A 17,085-nucleotide genomic window follows, 5' to 3' on the forward strand; every position below is an offset into this window, starting at 1 on the left:
TCTTGATTACATTTTTTTAACAGGCATTTTACCTTTTTTTTTTCTTTTTTTTTTTTTGTTTAATGACACTCAGCAGGTGTGGCAGTGCATCAGTCCAAAAAAAGTTAAGCAAAAATTGCCTATCAACTTTTTAGGGGGGGGGGGGGGGGGGTGATGCGGGGTGAACAAAGGTCTCCTGTAGCGAATCGATGCAATTTTGTAAGAAAAATATCCATATTCAAAACACTCTTCTCTTCCACGTTCATCACTTTTGAGCGGGCATGCGCAAAGCCAACTTCCATATGTCATCTGCCCAGAACTGCTTCCTTGTACAACAGTGAGCACAAGCTACATTAAAGTGATTATTATGTTTAAAATATAATTATTTTTCATACAAAAACAAATCGATTCCCTACAGAAGGACTTTGTTCACCCTCCGGAGTTGTGCAGGGCCTTAGTGGGCCACTTTTCAGCCCGGGAGTTTCAGACCCAAGACCGGCCCACTTTTTCTATGGTGGAATTCCAAATTAGCACTTTTTCCAAATTGGATAGATGAAGCAACAGTTAAGCACTTACTATTGTGTAGTTTTTATTAATACCACGGTTCAACAAATAATGTAAAGGTTAAATAATAATTCACTTAAGCTGAGAAGTTAACAAAAAATATTCAACTATTCCACAAGGATAGGTTGATAAATGAACAAAAGCAGAAATAAATAAATAAATAAATAAAGCATTTGAAATGTATCCCACTCTTCCACAAAGAGGCATATTGAACAAATTTTTACAGTTCAAGTCACAGTACAGTTTACGGTTACATTGCGAACAGCACCAACAGCATCTACAGCATTAGTAGCCACCTAAGCAGTGCACTGGTTTCAACCACTTTATCGATAACCGTGTCGTTGCTTATAGACATTTATAGACATATAGAATTTCCTTCTCGGTGCACATTAACATGAAAGCTTCCAAGCTGTCCTGACTCAATGAGCTTCGTAGCCTATTCTTCACAAATTTTAAAGTTGAGAAGCTTCTCTCACATGCAACCTGCGTGATGGACAAAGTCAACAGAAACTTATATGCTAACCCAATCACATGATAAGCATCTGTGAGGAGGTTATACTGTGAGATTATTAAATGGACACAAATGGCACAGTTTTTGCAGGATGAACAGGTCCTGCCTTCAAGTTCCATCTCTGGTTCTTCCATATATGGCAGTCTGCCGCTATCCTCCTGACCTTCCTGTGTCACCTCACTACATGTCCTGACAGTATAACCTTCAAGAGAGGACTGTTTCAGTCTGTCCCACTGGTATGCCAGGCTAGAAAGCTCAGTTTGTAATGTGCATACAGTAGCTCTGTCATCAAACCTAAGCAGACATTTGCTAATTTCCTGGAGTGCGGAGGTAAGGAGCCCATTTATCTTTATTTCTGGAAAGTTTTTAGGGTCAAGACAATCAAAATCTGAGGCAAGTTTAGCATTTGCTGACAACCTCCTATCTATGCTACCTTCCACAGTGTCCAGAATAACGTTATGGACATTCATCTCAAAGGCAGCATCAGATGAGGCTACTGGTTCATCATCTAAAAGCTCTCCTGGCATTCTTTTCTTTTTTCGGACACGCTTCTCTGGAAGTGCAGTCTGCACAAGTAGTTCATAGTTGTCCATCTCTTCCAGCTTTTCATTGGCCCAAGAACCATTTCACAAGCTTATCAGCTGCAACTTTCACTCCCTCAAAGTCCCTGACATTTTTTTGAGGTTATACTTTTTCCCCTCAACCAGATGCTGAGCTGACAAATATCCATTGCGTGTGTCTGTAGGTACTTGGAGAGGGGGGATGTATGTTGGAAAATGCAAAGGAAAGCTTGAGTAATGAGGATAATCTCATATTTCAGAAGATTTTCAATGAATCCCCTTGCTTTGACCTTCAATGTTGACTACATACTTTCATCTTCCTCAACAGAGGCTAGGGTCAGCAGCAGGTCAATAAACAATGCACCCTGGGGATTACCAAAAGAGCCAAAGACTTTATTGAGAGCCTGATCCTAAGCCCACCACCTGGTTTCCCCTATTGTACTCAGTCTCCTGTGACATTTGTCCTCACTTGTCTCTTCCCAAGTCTGCATACGTTTATAAGACTCCCTGAGGAAAACTGCCACATCATTTAGTAGTGAGAAGAGACACTATGACACTGCCATGGTGTAAGCCAGTACCAGATTTAAAACGTGCATAACACCAGATATGAATTTGTGTTGGAGACCGTTCAGACAGGAATGCAGAGAACCCTTTATACGGTCCCTGCATATTTGCCGATCCATCAGTGGAGTTGCCCACACACATGCCATGTCAATAGCAAGTTTGTCTAATGTGTTCTTTAGTAGTTATGTAAGATATTTACCTATGGATTTTTCACAGTTCACCACAGCAACCAACCGCTCATGAACTACATCCGTGACATATCTGACAATGATAGCACACTGGTCCTTTGATGTGAAATCTTGAATCGTATCAATCTGAACCGAAAACAGTCCCGCCTCTGAAATCTGAAATTGTGCCCTTTATGACTTGGCTGAGAGCATCCACAACTTTCCCAACAATGTCCTTTGATAGCATAGTCACAAGAGATCCTCTACCTTTTGCACCAGTGTCATGATGCTTCTTGCTTTGCTCAATACAATTGCTGTACAATAATGTGCTGTTGAAGGCACCGATTATAACGACTCAAAAGTATTACCAACTCTAGATAGTTGCCATGATTGACTGCAGTATTTTTTAGTGTATAAGCAGCCTCTGTTTTATCCCCTCTGTAACTAAGTCCACATTTGCCTATGACTTTTATCACATCTATTCTTCTTCTTCTCCTGCTCATGATGTAAAGACATTTGTTTGTCTGCCAGAAGGCTTTTTATATCTGCCCTTTTAGCCAACAGAAAGTAAGCATCAGCACTGTCTCCGTGGATCTTACTTTTCTCATGCTCTTCTGTCCGCTGCTGAACATGTTTCCATGTTTTCATACCTCCCTTTTTTGAAAGGACTATCACTTTCAGCAGGTGCAAATGCCAAACACACAGAACAATACAGTGATTGTGTTTTTTCACTGTACATGTATGTCAACCACTGATTGGTGCCATGCTTGCTGTGAAAAACTTTAGCTACTAGGTGGTGTTTTGTGGGCTGCTGAGGATGGTAATTTATGGTAAAATGTGTCTAGATCCTGTGCTTGAGGACGAGCAAAATAATCAAAATGATAGGCTTCCTCATCTACACTTGAATCTGCCTGTGCCTCTGGGATCTCTTGCAGGACTGTTGTCTCACTGGATGTTGTCTCTGTATCTGCTCTTTCCGCATCTGAACAAATAGGGCAGAAGGACATATACCAGGGGTGTCAGACTCAGATTAGGCAGTAGGCCGGATTTGTTGGAATGAGACCTCATGGGGGCCGTCATTGTCAATTCCTTTCATATTTTATTTAATATTTCCAAATTTATTCAAAAATATTTGATTTTTGATGAAAAAAAATTTTTACTCAAAAAACGTGATACATTCTTTTAGATAAATGAGGCCTATGATTAAAAAGATGCAATTAGAATTATAAAACCAGTCCTAATTGAAAGAAAACAAGTTGACAAAAAGATTGAATACAATATTGTAGGGATGGGCATTTAGGGAAATTTCTCATTTCGATCATCGATAGGCTTCAAAAACGATCCATCGATTAATCGGGGTGGGGCTTGTGCGGGGCGGTGGGGCATGGCCATAATGTATATAATGAAAAAATCTGAAGATTGTTATGAAAATGAAAAAATAAAAAAATAAAAATAAAAATATGACATGAAAATCTGTCTATGAAAACATGAACACGCGCGCGCGAGCTCCCTCTGATGCGTTTTCATGACAGCGTGCTGAAAGATGGGCAAGGACAGATTTTACTATAGATTCCTATAAAGTTCTCATTAAAAATGTATGGCAGATTTGTGCTATATTTTCATCTACGTTATTAAGTAATAGTTGTAATTAAGTTTTATTTTTAAGTTAAGTTTTATTTTCCATAAACCACCTGCGCGTTTTCGAAGCCATATGAATTGAATTATGCCCACAAATATGACGGGAAAAAAAAGCTCGGCTGCATTATTATAACATCAGTAATAAAATAATAACAATAATAATAGAAAAATAAAACATTTAAGAGCAATATCATTATCGAGCATTGCTTATATGAGTATGAAACTAATCGCTGATATGCAGCGATTTCAGCACAATTGTTCATGTTAATTAATCAGACGTAGACTAGCTCTTGCAACTTTTATCTGAAAAAAATTAGCCGATGAAGATGTGAACTTGACCGAAAGAGTAACTCGGATTGCGCTTTACAAACACGAAAGTACAATAAATTAACATTAGTGTCACTATCGTTATTTTTTTTATGTATTCTAATATTTAATTAATTTTTTGTATTCAATTTGCACTTTCTGATCAACCAAAATATTATTTAACAGCATGGAAATCACTGATTATTGCTAAATAATTGAATAAAATGTAAAATATATTTAAGATAAAAACTATGACAAATAAAATAACTTTTTTTCGTAATCTCTACGAATATGTTTCATGTAATGAGGCTACAAATATGTCCAATGCATTTTTATTTTATAAAGACCATTTCATTATTTGTCTGTGATTTAAAAATTTACACACAAAGATACTTTTTCTTTTTTTTGCTACTTTATTCAACTGAATTTTTTTTAACAAAACATTGTCTTCCAGTAAAACTTTAGTAGCATATTTTGATCCAGGGTTGAAACGTAGTTTTTAAAAGATAGAGAAAAAAGTTCACCAAAGTTTAACCAAACAACTATTATAAGGTATAAAACAGAGACCAAACAGCCTAGATATTTTAGCTATGGCTAAAACTCAAAACTAAAATAATAATATTATTAAAAAAAAAAAAAAGGATATTATATTTACCACGACCGGTGATTATATTTACCACGAAATGTCTATTCAAAAAGATAAGTCGGTCTACAGTACGTGCTCAGATGAGCCGACTGCGCAGCCTGTTCACATTTAGTGGAATAAATTCGCTCCGCTGGAACAGATGTTGCAGGAACAGCCAGGTACCACTGGACAAGTATGCTTAGCTTTGTAAACCGATTCTCATTTACCTTCCACCACAGTTAAGGAAAACTTTAAACCTTCTCTGTCCCTGAAACTAATGGGCAGCAAATTATTCACCACCATTTCAGCGAATAGCTTTGTCGTCTTCACGGTTCTGCCTGCGTTGCATTTAGGTCTTATGGCAAGTGATTCAATGCTCGTCTGAGTTGCCATTCTGTTATCGCCAGATATTTTATGTACAAATTTTAGATGATAGCGCATTGTATTTGTTGTAGACTTTGAGGCCATTAATATCTGTCTTCTTACGTCTTTTGAGGCATCAAGTGGGAAGCTAACCAATCAGAGCTCAGGGCGCCACCCAACGTGCTGCCATAAACAATAAAAAAAAAAAAAATTTCGATCATCGTTTACGTGATCGATCATCGCTTTCGCGGTCGAGTACTCGAGTACTCGATCACTATTGCACATTGGGTGATTATATAGCTATTTTTTTGTAGGCCGGTCATTTTTGTCTGGGAACACAAAAGGTGTTATAGGGTTTTGAACACAACCTGAGGGTTAAATAACTTTAATTCATATTGTTTACTCTGGTATCCTCTATACCTGTCCCTGTAGTCATCATTGCCTCCTCGTTTTCAGTGGGGGACTGGCTTATTTGCCACTCAGAAGCTACAAAAAATAATTAGTAATTAAAATAAAATAATAATAAAAAGTAATTTTACTGCATACACAGTTCAAGCTTGAATTTTGCTATCAATAATAAACTGCATAATATTTGCAAAGTCTATGAATCGCCATGTATTGGGTCATATACAAGGCTAATATTTTAATTAAATTTTATATTTTGCTTGTGAATAGGTTGACAATGGTATTAGCTGAATAATTACGTTGCTAATGCTAATCATTACTAGGCCTATCTTTCTTTACCTGTTGCCACTTATGTTTGATAACTAAATCAGTAAGCTTGGCACATTTGGCAGCATCCTCCTCCAATGCCTTTCTTTTCTTCAACCTGGCTTTTTCAGCCCCTCCTGGCCTCTTCCTCCCATCCATCCTCCCTGACGCGTACCATTACGGTAGGGCCGGCCCAGCTATCGGTAGGCGCCAGCAGTAACCTACCTGAGAAAAAGTTTTGGAAAAGAAGGGCTATGGACCCAACCAACTCTATGGGAGTGGAGGGGAGAGCTCCGTCACATGGTACAACCCATGCAGGGGCTGCGCGCTGCGGTGTCAGAATGCGGAACGTGTGTAGTGTTATTTAAGAGAAGATGGACTCACTAACATGACAAAAAAAGTGAAGCAGCCCACCGGGAATTCTCCGGGTTTCCCGATTACCCACCCCGGGCCTGGAGCTGTGTGAGACACTTTTTATTGAGTATGGGGGCTTTTTATGTCACTTCTTTTGGAGTGATGCACTGCAACACTCGCTGAGTGCAATTAAACAGCTTGATGGATAAAGCCAATTTTTTATATAACTCCGACTGGATTCGTCTGAAAGAAGACAGTCATATACACCTAGGATGACTTGAGGGTGAGTAATTTATGGGCTAATTTTCATTTTTGGCTTAACTAACCCTTTAACCTACATTGTAGCAGCATGTACATGTGAGCGAGTTGCGTAATGACTGGCATAAAAAGTGTCATTATTTGTATTATAGGAGCAAAGCGTGACTCATCCAGGCCTGCAGGTAGAGGTGTGTGTTTTTCTAAGAGAAGAAAAGCCCTGCTGCTGACCTTCAGTTTATTTGAAAAATGATAGTTTTAGGCCATCTGTGCAGTTAGTTTCTCGTTTTTGTGTGTAATGTAGCTTCCTTTACTACTAGTGCTCAGTGTGAATGTGATAAAGACTGTTGTTAAATAAGGTCTGCCTCTAGGCCCTGTATCTTAGGTGTGATAAGTATCCCTGCATGTAAAGGCAAGCCAGGCCACAAAGCCCTCTGGTGCTTGGATGTTCTTTTTTGCTTTTGAAGAATAGAGCTGACTGAAGACACGCATCCTCTCGCCCCAAGGAATGGTTGTTCTATGATGCAGATTAACCATCTAATTACATCTCAATTTAACTGGAACTCGGTCTATGTTGTACCCTTGACTTCATTGAGCACCAGATGTTAAAGCATCCAAAGAGAATCACAAGGAGAGAAGGTTGAGAAATTCAGAAAGAAAGCTAATAACCAAAACCATGCTTTTATATAGTCAGCGATTCAATGACTCAGGTGATGGCTTTCATTTTGACAGGCTCATTGAGCCCAGGATTTCCTCCACTGGCTGCGTGTTCCAGCATTTCTTCAACACTTAGAAATGTGACAACATGCCAATCTTATCTATGGCATACTATGAGTCCAAACCGGTAACAGTTTCTGATGAGAGATCACAGAATTAACGGCTTGCATGAGTAGTTGCCACTGCTGAAAATCACAGTGAAATAAAAATTCAGCCCTTAAGCTAATTTTTGTATGTGTGTGTACAGTGCATTACTATAGTGAAGCATTTAGACCAGTCAGTTTCACAGCAGTTAGGACTCTTACTGCTCATTGACTTGTGCACAAAATCCCGTGCAGATCAATGCCTTACTGGATGTATTAGCTTGATCTGATGAGTGTGACTGTTTTTCTGCCTCAGAGTCTGAAGGGGTGATTTATTCACCACTGGTTTTATACATCATGTTTAATATTGAGGCTTTGCCCATGATGTAATTTTGGTGTGTTGATATAGCAGAGCCCACTCCTAGCTCTCAGGCCCCAATGTTTACTCATGGTTGTTCACTTTTTTTTTTTTTTCGTGGTCTGCTTGAGTGTTAATATGAATCCTTTTAAATAGTGTTGTCTTCATGTGGAAGAGTAATGCCTCTGCCAAGAACATTCTTTTTTCCAAAAATCCTACTTTCACTCGATCTTTATTTTACAGCTCATATTCAATTGCGGATACTGAACCTGACCCCTGCACCCCTGCGGCCTTTTGATTTAAGAATTTAATATCCAGTTTGTTTGTGATTAGAAATACTCATTATATTTTATGTAGATGTAGGGTGTTTTGGGGTAATGTTTTTTTGCTTTTCTGAGAGATGGACAGGCTAGGGATATTAATTTATGATCATATGGGCAACACTAAGTTAAAGTAAAATTTTTATGAAATTAGTAATAATTCACATAGCAGTTATATCGTTAATGTGTTATCAGTTTAACAAGACCTCTCATTGTAATGTATAGAGCAGATTTGTGTTTGTTTTATTTTATTTTTTTTGGTTGGTTGGAAGAACATCTGCTGACTGCATAATTTACCCCAGTTTGTTTGACTCACTTTGTATTTTTTTTCTTTGTCTGTTAATTAAGCATGAGCTTGGTATGTGTTACTAACCAAAACTATGAGTTGGGTTTTGCTTTTAGAAATGTGGTGTTGTGTTTTGCTACCCATCAGAGATGAATATCCTGTTGCACTATGAGGCAGTGCTATGATTTTTCAATTTACACTTGAATGGGTTGTTGTGTCACTTTTTGACTGATTGACAATTTGTGAATGGAAGTGTTTTTATTTTTTATTTCTTTTATTTTTTGGTTCAGGCATTCAGTACAATGCAACTTTGTATCATCAGCAGTGTAACCAGGATGTTGAATAGGCTTTTTCTTATTTTATCAGATTAATCCTGAGTTGCCCTGATCAAGTTCAGGTGATGGTGTAGAGAAAAACATCCAGTCTATTCAGCTATAATCAGCTATTACTAAAATCAGGGTTCCTTTCTTTTTTCTTTTTTTTTTAAATTGTTCAATTAAATTTAAGGTGATAAAAGTTTTAAGTATCTTACATGGTTTAACAAAAGTAATTTTATAGTTTTAAGAGGTCTTTTAAGATCTCATAAACATTCCGGAATGGAAAAACTTGAATTGGATTTGAGATGATTATTAAACATCAAAAGGCTATAACTAAATAAAATATGATAATCGACAAATAATCGGTTTAATCCATTTTTTTCTGATATCTTAGCATTTTTCTGTAACCAGATATCAGTTTTGTAATATCATATCCATGTGCTGGGCATTTTGAAAATTGTGCACAAGGAGGACCCTATGATTTGCTTATTGCAGAAAAAAGTAGACAGAATGGCAGAATTCAGTCATAAAATTGGAATTTACTGTAGAATACGAAATGTCACAGGATTTTTGTTAAATTTTGAATCAATAAATCAAAATCAGGTCAGGACAAATCAAATAACAATATGGACTTTTGTCTGTGAATACTAAACTGCAAAAAGACTATTTAAATATGAATCCTGTATGTTTTGCGTGTCTCTGTGTGAATTAATGGTGCAGACGTTCACTGTGTTTTTAACATCTGCTGAAAACATATTACTACATCTTACTACATCTTTCTTTTTGATCTTTAGCTAGGGCTGGCTGAAATGCAGCTTTATGCACAGCTGCCAGCCTGCATTGAGGACAGCAGCTTCAAATACCTTTTTGCTGCTCAACAGTGGATTCTTTAAATATATTTAATTAGTTTGATATCTAAATTCTGAGTTCTGTGCTTTAAATCACTCACAAATCTTTTGTCATTTTGTTTCTCTATTCAGTTTTCAGTTTTATGCTTTTCATCTTTAGAAAGATTTTTCTTCCTCCCTATATTGCATGAGATTGACTCATTGACTCCTTAACTGGTTTGTTCCCTGAAATAAGAGTCCTGTTGCTATTATACAGGTCCTCTTTTATACTTGTAATTAAAAGTACAGTATTATGCATAAAATCTATTTTCCCCCCAAGATATTATTAGTATTTTGGTTAGACGATAACAATAAATATTTAAATCAACAAACTCTTGTGGCTTCTCTCTGAGCTGCTATGTCAAAGGAAAAGAAGATCAACACGTTCAATATTAAAGCTGCAGTCCGTAACTTTTGACGCTCTAGCGGTTAATAAACAGAACTGCTTGCGTCTTGCGGAAGAACATTGTAGCCGGAGCTACTTCTCTCTGTTTATGTCTATGAAGAATCACAAAGGTACTGGTTTACTCCGCCGCGGTACCCCCGAAGCATCTAAAATAGTCCGAATATAAACACTTATTATAGGTGTACCCTAGTGATTCAGGACAGGCTAAAAACACGGTTTGGAAAATGGATTCATGGTGTACTCGCTTATTATATACATTTTGTAAATCTTGAACACAAAAAAAGTTATGGACCGCAGCTCTGATTGGTTGTTTCTTACCGGGAGCGGTGAATTTCTGCAAATGGCAATAGACCCACTGGGAGGAGCCAGAGGAGCTTGATTTTTTCACAGATTATCTGTCTCATATTCTACTGTCAGGACATAATGACAGGTTTCACAAATACATTTTTACAAAAGTTACCTACTTCAGCTTTAATATATTTTAGTTGAAACAACACAAAAATCAATTTATTGCCTTTTCTTTAAAAAAAAAAAAAATTCTACTGGCCCAGTCAGGCCAGTGGTACAAATTTTTACTTGCCCTGCTAACATTTTTAAAGGTCCCGCCACAAAATGGTAATTGTCATTGTTATCTAGAATAATAATTGTTTTTGTCCCACGTTATCTTGTATTCTAATAAATAAGCTTATAAAACACCAAACTTAAATGATGATTGATTTAGAGCTGAAACAACGAATCGATTTAATCGATTAAAATAGATTATTAAAATAGTTGTCAACTAATTTAGTCATCGATTCGTTGCTAAATAACTTTTATTTGCCGTAAGCGGCTCATTTCGTGCATATTTCAAATCTGCGGTGACCAAAGTGTGGCAGTAATGAGCCACCGGAGGTTTTACTCAGCCAGTACAACAGGAGAAGTAGCGAATAGCCAATAGCTGGCCTTGTTTTATGTCACGTGCTTCCCGAGCAGCGTCTCTGCAGCCATAGACATCATATGATAACGCTAAGCAAGAAGCGGGAAAATGGACAAACAAAGTTATTCTCCTCATTTTAATTCTTTTGGAAGAAATAAAGCAATTAAATAAATCAAATACTTTCTTTGCTCGTTGTCGGAGAGTTTTTTTATATCAGACTAGACAAGACAGTCATATCCAGGTAAGCCATTATAGCCTATTTTCATTTATGTTTTAAACAAAAAAATGCCTAAGTAGACAACCACTTAAAAAATATTTTTTTTTGAAAAGCCAGTTTTTAAAAAACGTACTCCTCTCCCACTCCGCTACCGCTCGCTTCGTCCGCCATTACGCTGTGCCGAAAAGAATTATGGGATAGGTAGGACGGGAAAGGATCCACCACACCCATCCTTCCAATTCGGGGAAAAGGAGGACGTATTTGTGGGCCGCATTTGAAGGATCCTACGAATTTGGGCAGCCTTCGTCGCGGCGCTGTGACGTAACATCCTTCAAATGAGTACTCCGAAGGATGCAGACCCTGAATTTGGACACAGCATGTCTGCAGCATTCAGCGTGATGTGGGAGTACTTTACATTGAGCCTTTAAAAAAGAAGAGTAACCTGTAAACTCTGCACTACTGCACTGTTTAAGGGGACGTTCACATATCGCGTCTTTTGCGTGCTCAAGTTCGTTATTTCCAACACCGCACCGCATGGAGTTAAAAACATTTAAACTTTTCAGAATGCCGCAACCGCACAAGAACTAACCAATCAGCTTCATCCTTTCCCGTAACAACGTTAAAAGCTCAGTCAAGATGAAAGGAACAGCTGATCATAGTTGTATATGGATTTCCATTTTGAAATAAATTTAGTAGCAGAGCTACTGCAAGCGATTTTTTTTGAGCTGCAAATCCATTTATCCTTTGCTAAAATTTCCGCGTCTTCAAGGAGAGAGCACGTCATGGTTGCTTAGCAAAGGACGCCTCAGGGGCGCTTCTGCGCGAGCGCTTTGGAAAGAAGGAGAAAGCGGTGCGCCTAGCGTTTTCCACGCGTTTTTAGGCGCGATTTGTGAACGGCCCCTAAGACTTTCATTTGTGCAGATTCTCCAGTACAATGTTGTTTGCAAATGTTTAGTCGTAAAAGCTGATAACATTGCTTTTTAACAGTTAACATTTAAAGCTTTACAAACATGTTCTGTGATCAGTTTGTCGTTTACCAGTTCAAAATTCAGTCGTGCAGCCTAATTATGACTGAATGAGAGAGGTAAATGTAGATATTTGAAATGCACTTTTTTTTCTAAGTATTCACTGCTCTTTTTCACACAGCAGGTTTTTTGTGTGTGTCCTATTTTTTTTCTGGACAACCTTCTGATGGATTTTACTTTAAATTGTGAGTTCCATTCAGGTTTCATGCCATTGGCACTTTTTTTGAAGGATTGTTTACAATTTCACAGCAAAAGCTATAAAGCTGTTTCCCAGTAAATAATAAAATACAATGCACTGCAATTTTATTCTGTTTTATCCTTATTCTTCGTGAAAATATGTTCTGAAAGATTCCTTAATAAGCTTTGTTCAGGATGTTAAACTACTTTAGGAGCTCTAAGGACTGCCATGGTGAAAACATTATTTGAAATCTCCTTGTGAAATTTGCTAGAGTATGGGTCAGTGTTCTGATTGCAGAAGAGTTCGACAAAGGATTACTAACACAATAAAACAACTCCAGGTATATTTTTGATGAGGATATGACAGTGCAAAATGGTTAAAATCTCTTAAATCTATGCTGAATGATAAAGACCATTTATTAATAATTTACTTGGGGAAAAAAATGGAAAAAACTAAAATATATAAGTACATAAACCGATTAATCGAAAAAATAATCGACAGATTAATCGATTATCAAAATAATCGTTAGTTGCAGCCCTAGATTGATTCCAATTTCAGTATCTAAAACTACTAGCCTGACAAATATAAAATTCAAACATTACTATGACCCATGAACAGTCAGAAGTAAAACAAGAACAAATAAGATGTGTTCGAGGAGGGACTTTTATTTTGACGCCATTGAGTATGACAGTGCCAGAGCACACAGTGCTCACATTCTCCCTCTTCATTGTTTGCTGTCGTCGTTTAACAGTTCTGCCTAATGCAGATCGAAGTCTGTCTAATAATCAGATAGAACTGTTGAACAAATGAATACAAAAATGTATTATAACGATTGCTTTTATATGATTAATAACAGAAAGGCAAACATAATACTTTCTCGTTTGCCATCAGCATTCAGCAAATATGCATACCATTTAAACAAACCTTTAAATCACTAATGAACATTTAATTTCACAAACCTTGCAGACTTGGTCGAATCCAGCTGTGAGATCTTGTCAAGTGTGCATTTTGTAAATTGCCTGTTTGCCAACTTTAAACTTGTGATTTATGCATTTGCGCACTGTCCTATTCATGTAAAAAAATTAAGACTTTGTTAAAAAGCATAATAGGACCCCTTTATTTGTACTCACAAAAGTACAGTAATTGCATGTGCTTAAAAGCCTTACCGTTTAAACATTTTATTCAAACATTTCATTCTGACATTTTTCTAAGCACGTACACCTGAAGCGATTAAGAAGCCAGTCAAAACAGTGCCTGATCACTGGACAAATTTATCTTTCGCATCTGATTGTGCTAATATTGTCAAAAAGGTTTATATATAAACACAGCTGGTCATGTCTAAAGTGAAAGTAAACAATTTCACTGAAAAAAAAAACAGATGCCTGTCTGTATAGATGCAGTTAAGTGACAGTACAAAACATGCTGCCACTTGTCATTAAAGGGATAGTTCACCCAATTTTTTAAATTCATTCTATTTATTTAATTCAAATTTCATTATTTACTCGCTCTCATGATGTCCCAAACTTGTATTAATTTGTGCTACACAAAAAAAGCCATACAGTTGCTGGTCCCCATTGACCTTGATAGTAGGAAAAAAAATATATTAAGCCTGGTTCACACGGCAGGATAATTAGGCCGATTATAGCCCCGATTCACCCCTTCCGACAATCTTAAGAATGCTCCGATTATCGTAAAATAATCTGATCAGATATTCCTGCCGTGTGTGGTGTGTTAAGACTCCTCTCCTCTGCTCGGAAGGACGTCGGGACCGCTCCGATCTCAAATCGGGGATATCCAACATGTTGGATTTATTTGGCCCGATTTCTTCTCGTGTGTGGTGTCCCCCGAGGACAAACGATCGAGCAGCCGGTGGACTGTGGCGTGTAGCCAATCAGAAAGCGAGGTGACGAGGCGGCGAGGAAGTACCGGGAAACAAAATCAAAACAGCCGGCGGCATGGCGCACCAGAAAGTCCGGTGGACGTCGGAGATGGAGGACCAACTCGTCGACCTGTGGCAACACCGTGAATGTTTGTCTCCACTTCTTTGACCATCGCCTTTTCTTGTTTTTCTTATGTTTTTTCCAGTTAAAAACAAAGCACAAACTATGGCCACTGCATCCTCTTCATCCGCGATGATTGTTTACTCTGAAGTCACGTTTGATCTCGAGGGATTTTGCGAGATTTCCCGTCTGACCTGGGAATGCTCGGGAGTCAAATCGGTTCGTGTGTGATTTGTTGATTTTGCCGTGTGGCTGCACACCACACACTGTACGACCAAAACTGTTAGACCCGTGATTTTTTATCGCCGTGTGTAGGGTCTCTCAGGTTTGGAAAATCGGCCGACAATTTTTTAATCGTCCCGTGTGAACAAGGCTTTATTGAGGTCACGGGGGACTAGCAACTGTTGGGTTACTCACATTCTTCAAAATAACTTTTAAGTTCAAGAGAAGAAATAAACTCATTCAGGTTTAAAAAAACAGCTATCACTTTAACGTAAATAAAAAACTAAATACAGAGAGAAAAATCACTCACTGCGCTTGACTGTATAATTTAATACAGTTGCTTTAATAAGAATCAATTTATAATTTATACAGTGAAGTGTATAGTGTTTTATTTTTTTTATATATATTTGTTCATTCAATTTCTTAAATGCTAAATCCACCTTACAGTCTTAATTTTTCTTCTTTATTTGATTTGTTTCCCTAAAAAGAAGAAAAATTAAGACTGACATTTTTATTTAACCTAAATCTATAATTACAGTTATTTAATTTGTTATATAGTTCATATATTTATCAATTATAATATTTTATATCACTTAGCTATATAATTTTATAGACATAATTTGATTTAATAATAACCCAATCTGAAGGAAAAAGAATTAACGTAAATTACTATTGTGTGTGAGTAGGATTATTTCTTCCGCATCTCATCCAATGCCTCTTTTGCTAGTTCCAAAACATAATTTTAAAGCTGGTAATGGAGGCTTGAGCCATTGATAGCATTCTAATGCAGTGATTAATGAAGTTATTAGAAAGAGAGTGAGAGAGACCGAGACACTCAGAGAAAGACAAAGAGAGAGATGGAGAGAGAGAGAGCTGGTGTGAATTAGGCTACCTCTGCGCGTCTCTAAACAGTGCTTTTATTACCTTGCTAGTAGGGCTGTGCGATTAATTGAAATCGTATTAAAATCACGATTTGAGCATGCACAATTTCTAAATCGCTTTATTGAACGATTTTCCGTGGCCCCGACCTCCCGTAATATGCTATCCGAACCAATCAGAATGCTGCGTGCCTAAGTGGAGTGCGAGAATAGAACAGACTGGGCATTTGCCTAACTACAGGTTCACACACTGTCTGTGATGCGCATTTTTTTTTCGAGCCCATGTTAATGGATCAGAATGTTCACACTGCACACGGTAAAAGATGTGAACCGAAAAGGTTAGAAATAGAAAGGTGTGAAAAGATTTAATATCTAGCGCATGAGCATAGAGAGAGTTGTGAGTGCACAAGACACAGTTTGAGCGAGAGGATGCATTTATGACTGTAAAGCATGATTCAGGCCTATCATGAATGTCTGTAAAAATCCTGATTGGAGCATCACTATAAATAATTCTACATGATCAAAAGAAGGCTTTAGAAAGATCGGTATCGGCCACTGATCTGGCAGATACTCCTTCCTGTGATCGACGATTGGTGAACGGCTCCAAAGATCCTGATTGAAGCACCCTTACAGATACTGCAATGATAAATCTGTCAGTTGTTGTTATTTTTTCATTACTACTGTTTGTTACTTTTAAAATGCAATGATCTTGCCATGAAAATAGCCACAAAACTCTTTATGGTACAGTTAATTACTGATGTTATTCTGAACTGTGAATAGGCACGCAATCTTTGTGTTGTCATTTTATTTGGAGGTTGTGCTCTGTCATAAGTTAGAACCAATAATGCAATCACCCTCGCCTACAGTGATGAGTGATAGTTTAGTAAGATAGTTTCCTCCCACAACACCCCAAACACAGCCCTTTCCCTGAACTCTAATTGCATAATGTTTGTGTTTCTGCTAGAAGAATCAGTCATCTGCTGTCAGTCCCCACAACAGGCTACCCAGAATTGCAAAGGAAATGTATCACTGTGTATATTTGTGTGTGGACAAAAGTGTTCTTTGTGAGCAGGAGAGTAGAATGGGGTGGTGCGTTTGAACTGCCTGTTCCTTGCTGTAGGTGGAGGTTTTGTTGGCCAGTGAATCAGACTGATTCAAGGCATGGCGCCTGGTGGCATTCCTAAACTTCCCACTGGTGACTGCGAACAAACTCCACCCACTGACCACTAACCCTCCCAACCATGCCACTGCCCACATGTTATGTCATGCCTGACATCATAGAAACACATACCATACAGCAAACAGTACACCCTAATGCCAGCCTACACAGTGATATTTAGAAGTTCCTCCTTTTAATCCATATGGTATGGGTACTATATTCCTCTGACATCAAAAGTTATAGATAGCTGTATTTGTTTCCTTCTTGAAACTATCATTTTTTCTTTTGTTTGTTTTTATCTCAAATTAAGTTACATTTATTTTTAAACATATATATATATATTTATTATTTACATTTAAATTTATTTATTAAAAAAAAATTCCCTGCCCACTTACAAAGAAATGAATGGGCTTATTTTAACAGAATATCAACCAAAAATAAATAAAATCCAGAAAAACATAAAAGTTGTAATAAATTGATTTCTCTAAATCCTTAAGGTTTCTTGGCTGTTGCTTGGCA

At 37.5% G+C, this 17,085-nt stretch overlaps 1 protein-coding gene across 2 annotated transcripts in view; it reads left to right on the forward strand.

Moving 5' to 3' along the window:
• LOC132155152 (activated CDC42 kinase 1-like) overlaps positions 1-17,085 on the forward strand; it is a 126,822-nt gene that overhangs the window by 952 nt on the left and 108,785 nt on the right. The window lies entirely within an intron of this gene.

The sequence above is a fragment of the Carassius carassius genome, chromosome 12 (genome assembly GCF_963082965.1).
Source record: "Carassius carassius chromosome 12, fCarCar2.1, whole genome shotgun sequence".
Taxonomy (NCBI): Eukaryota; Metazoa; Chordata; class Actinopteri; order Cypriniformes; family Cyprinidae; genus Carassius; species Carassius carassius.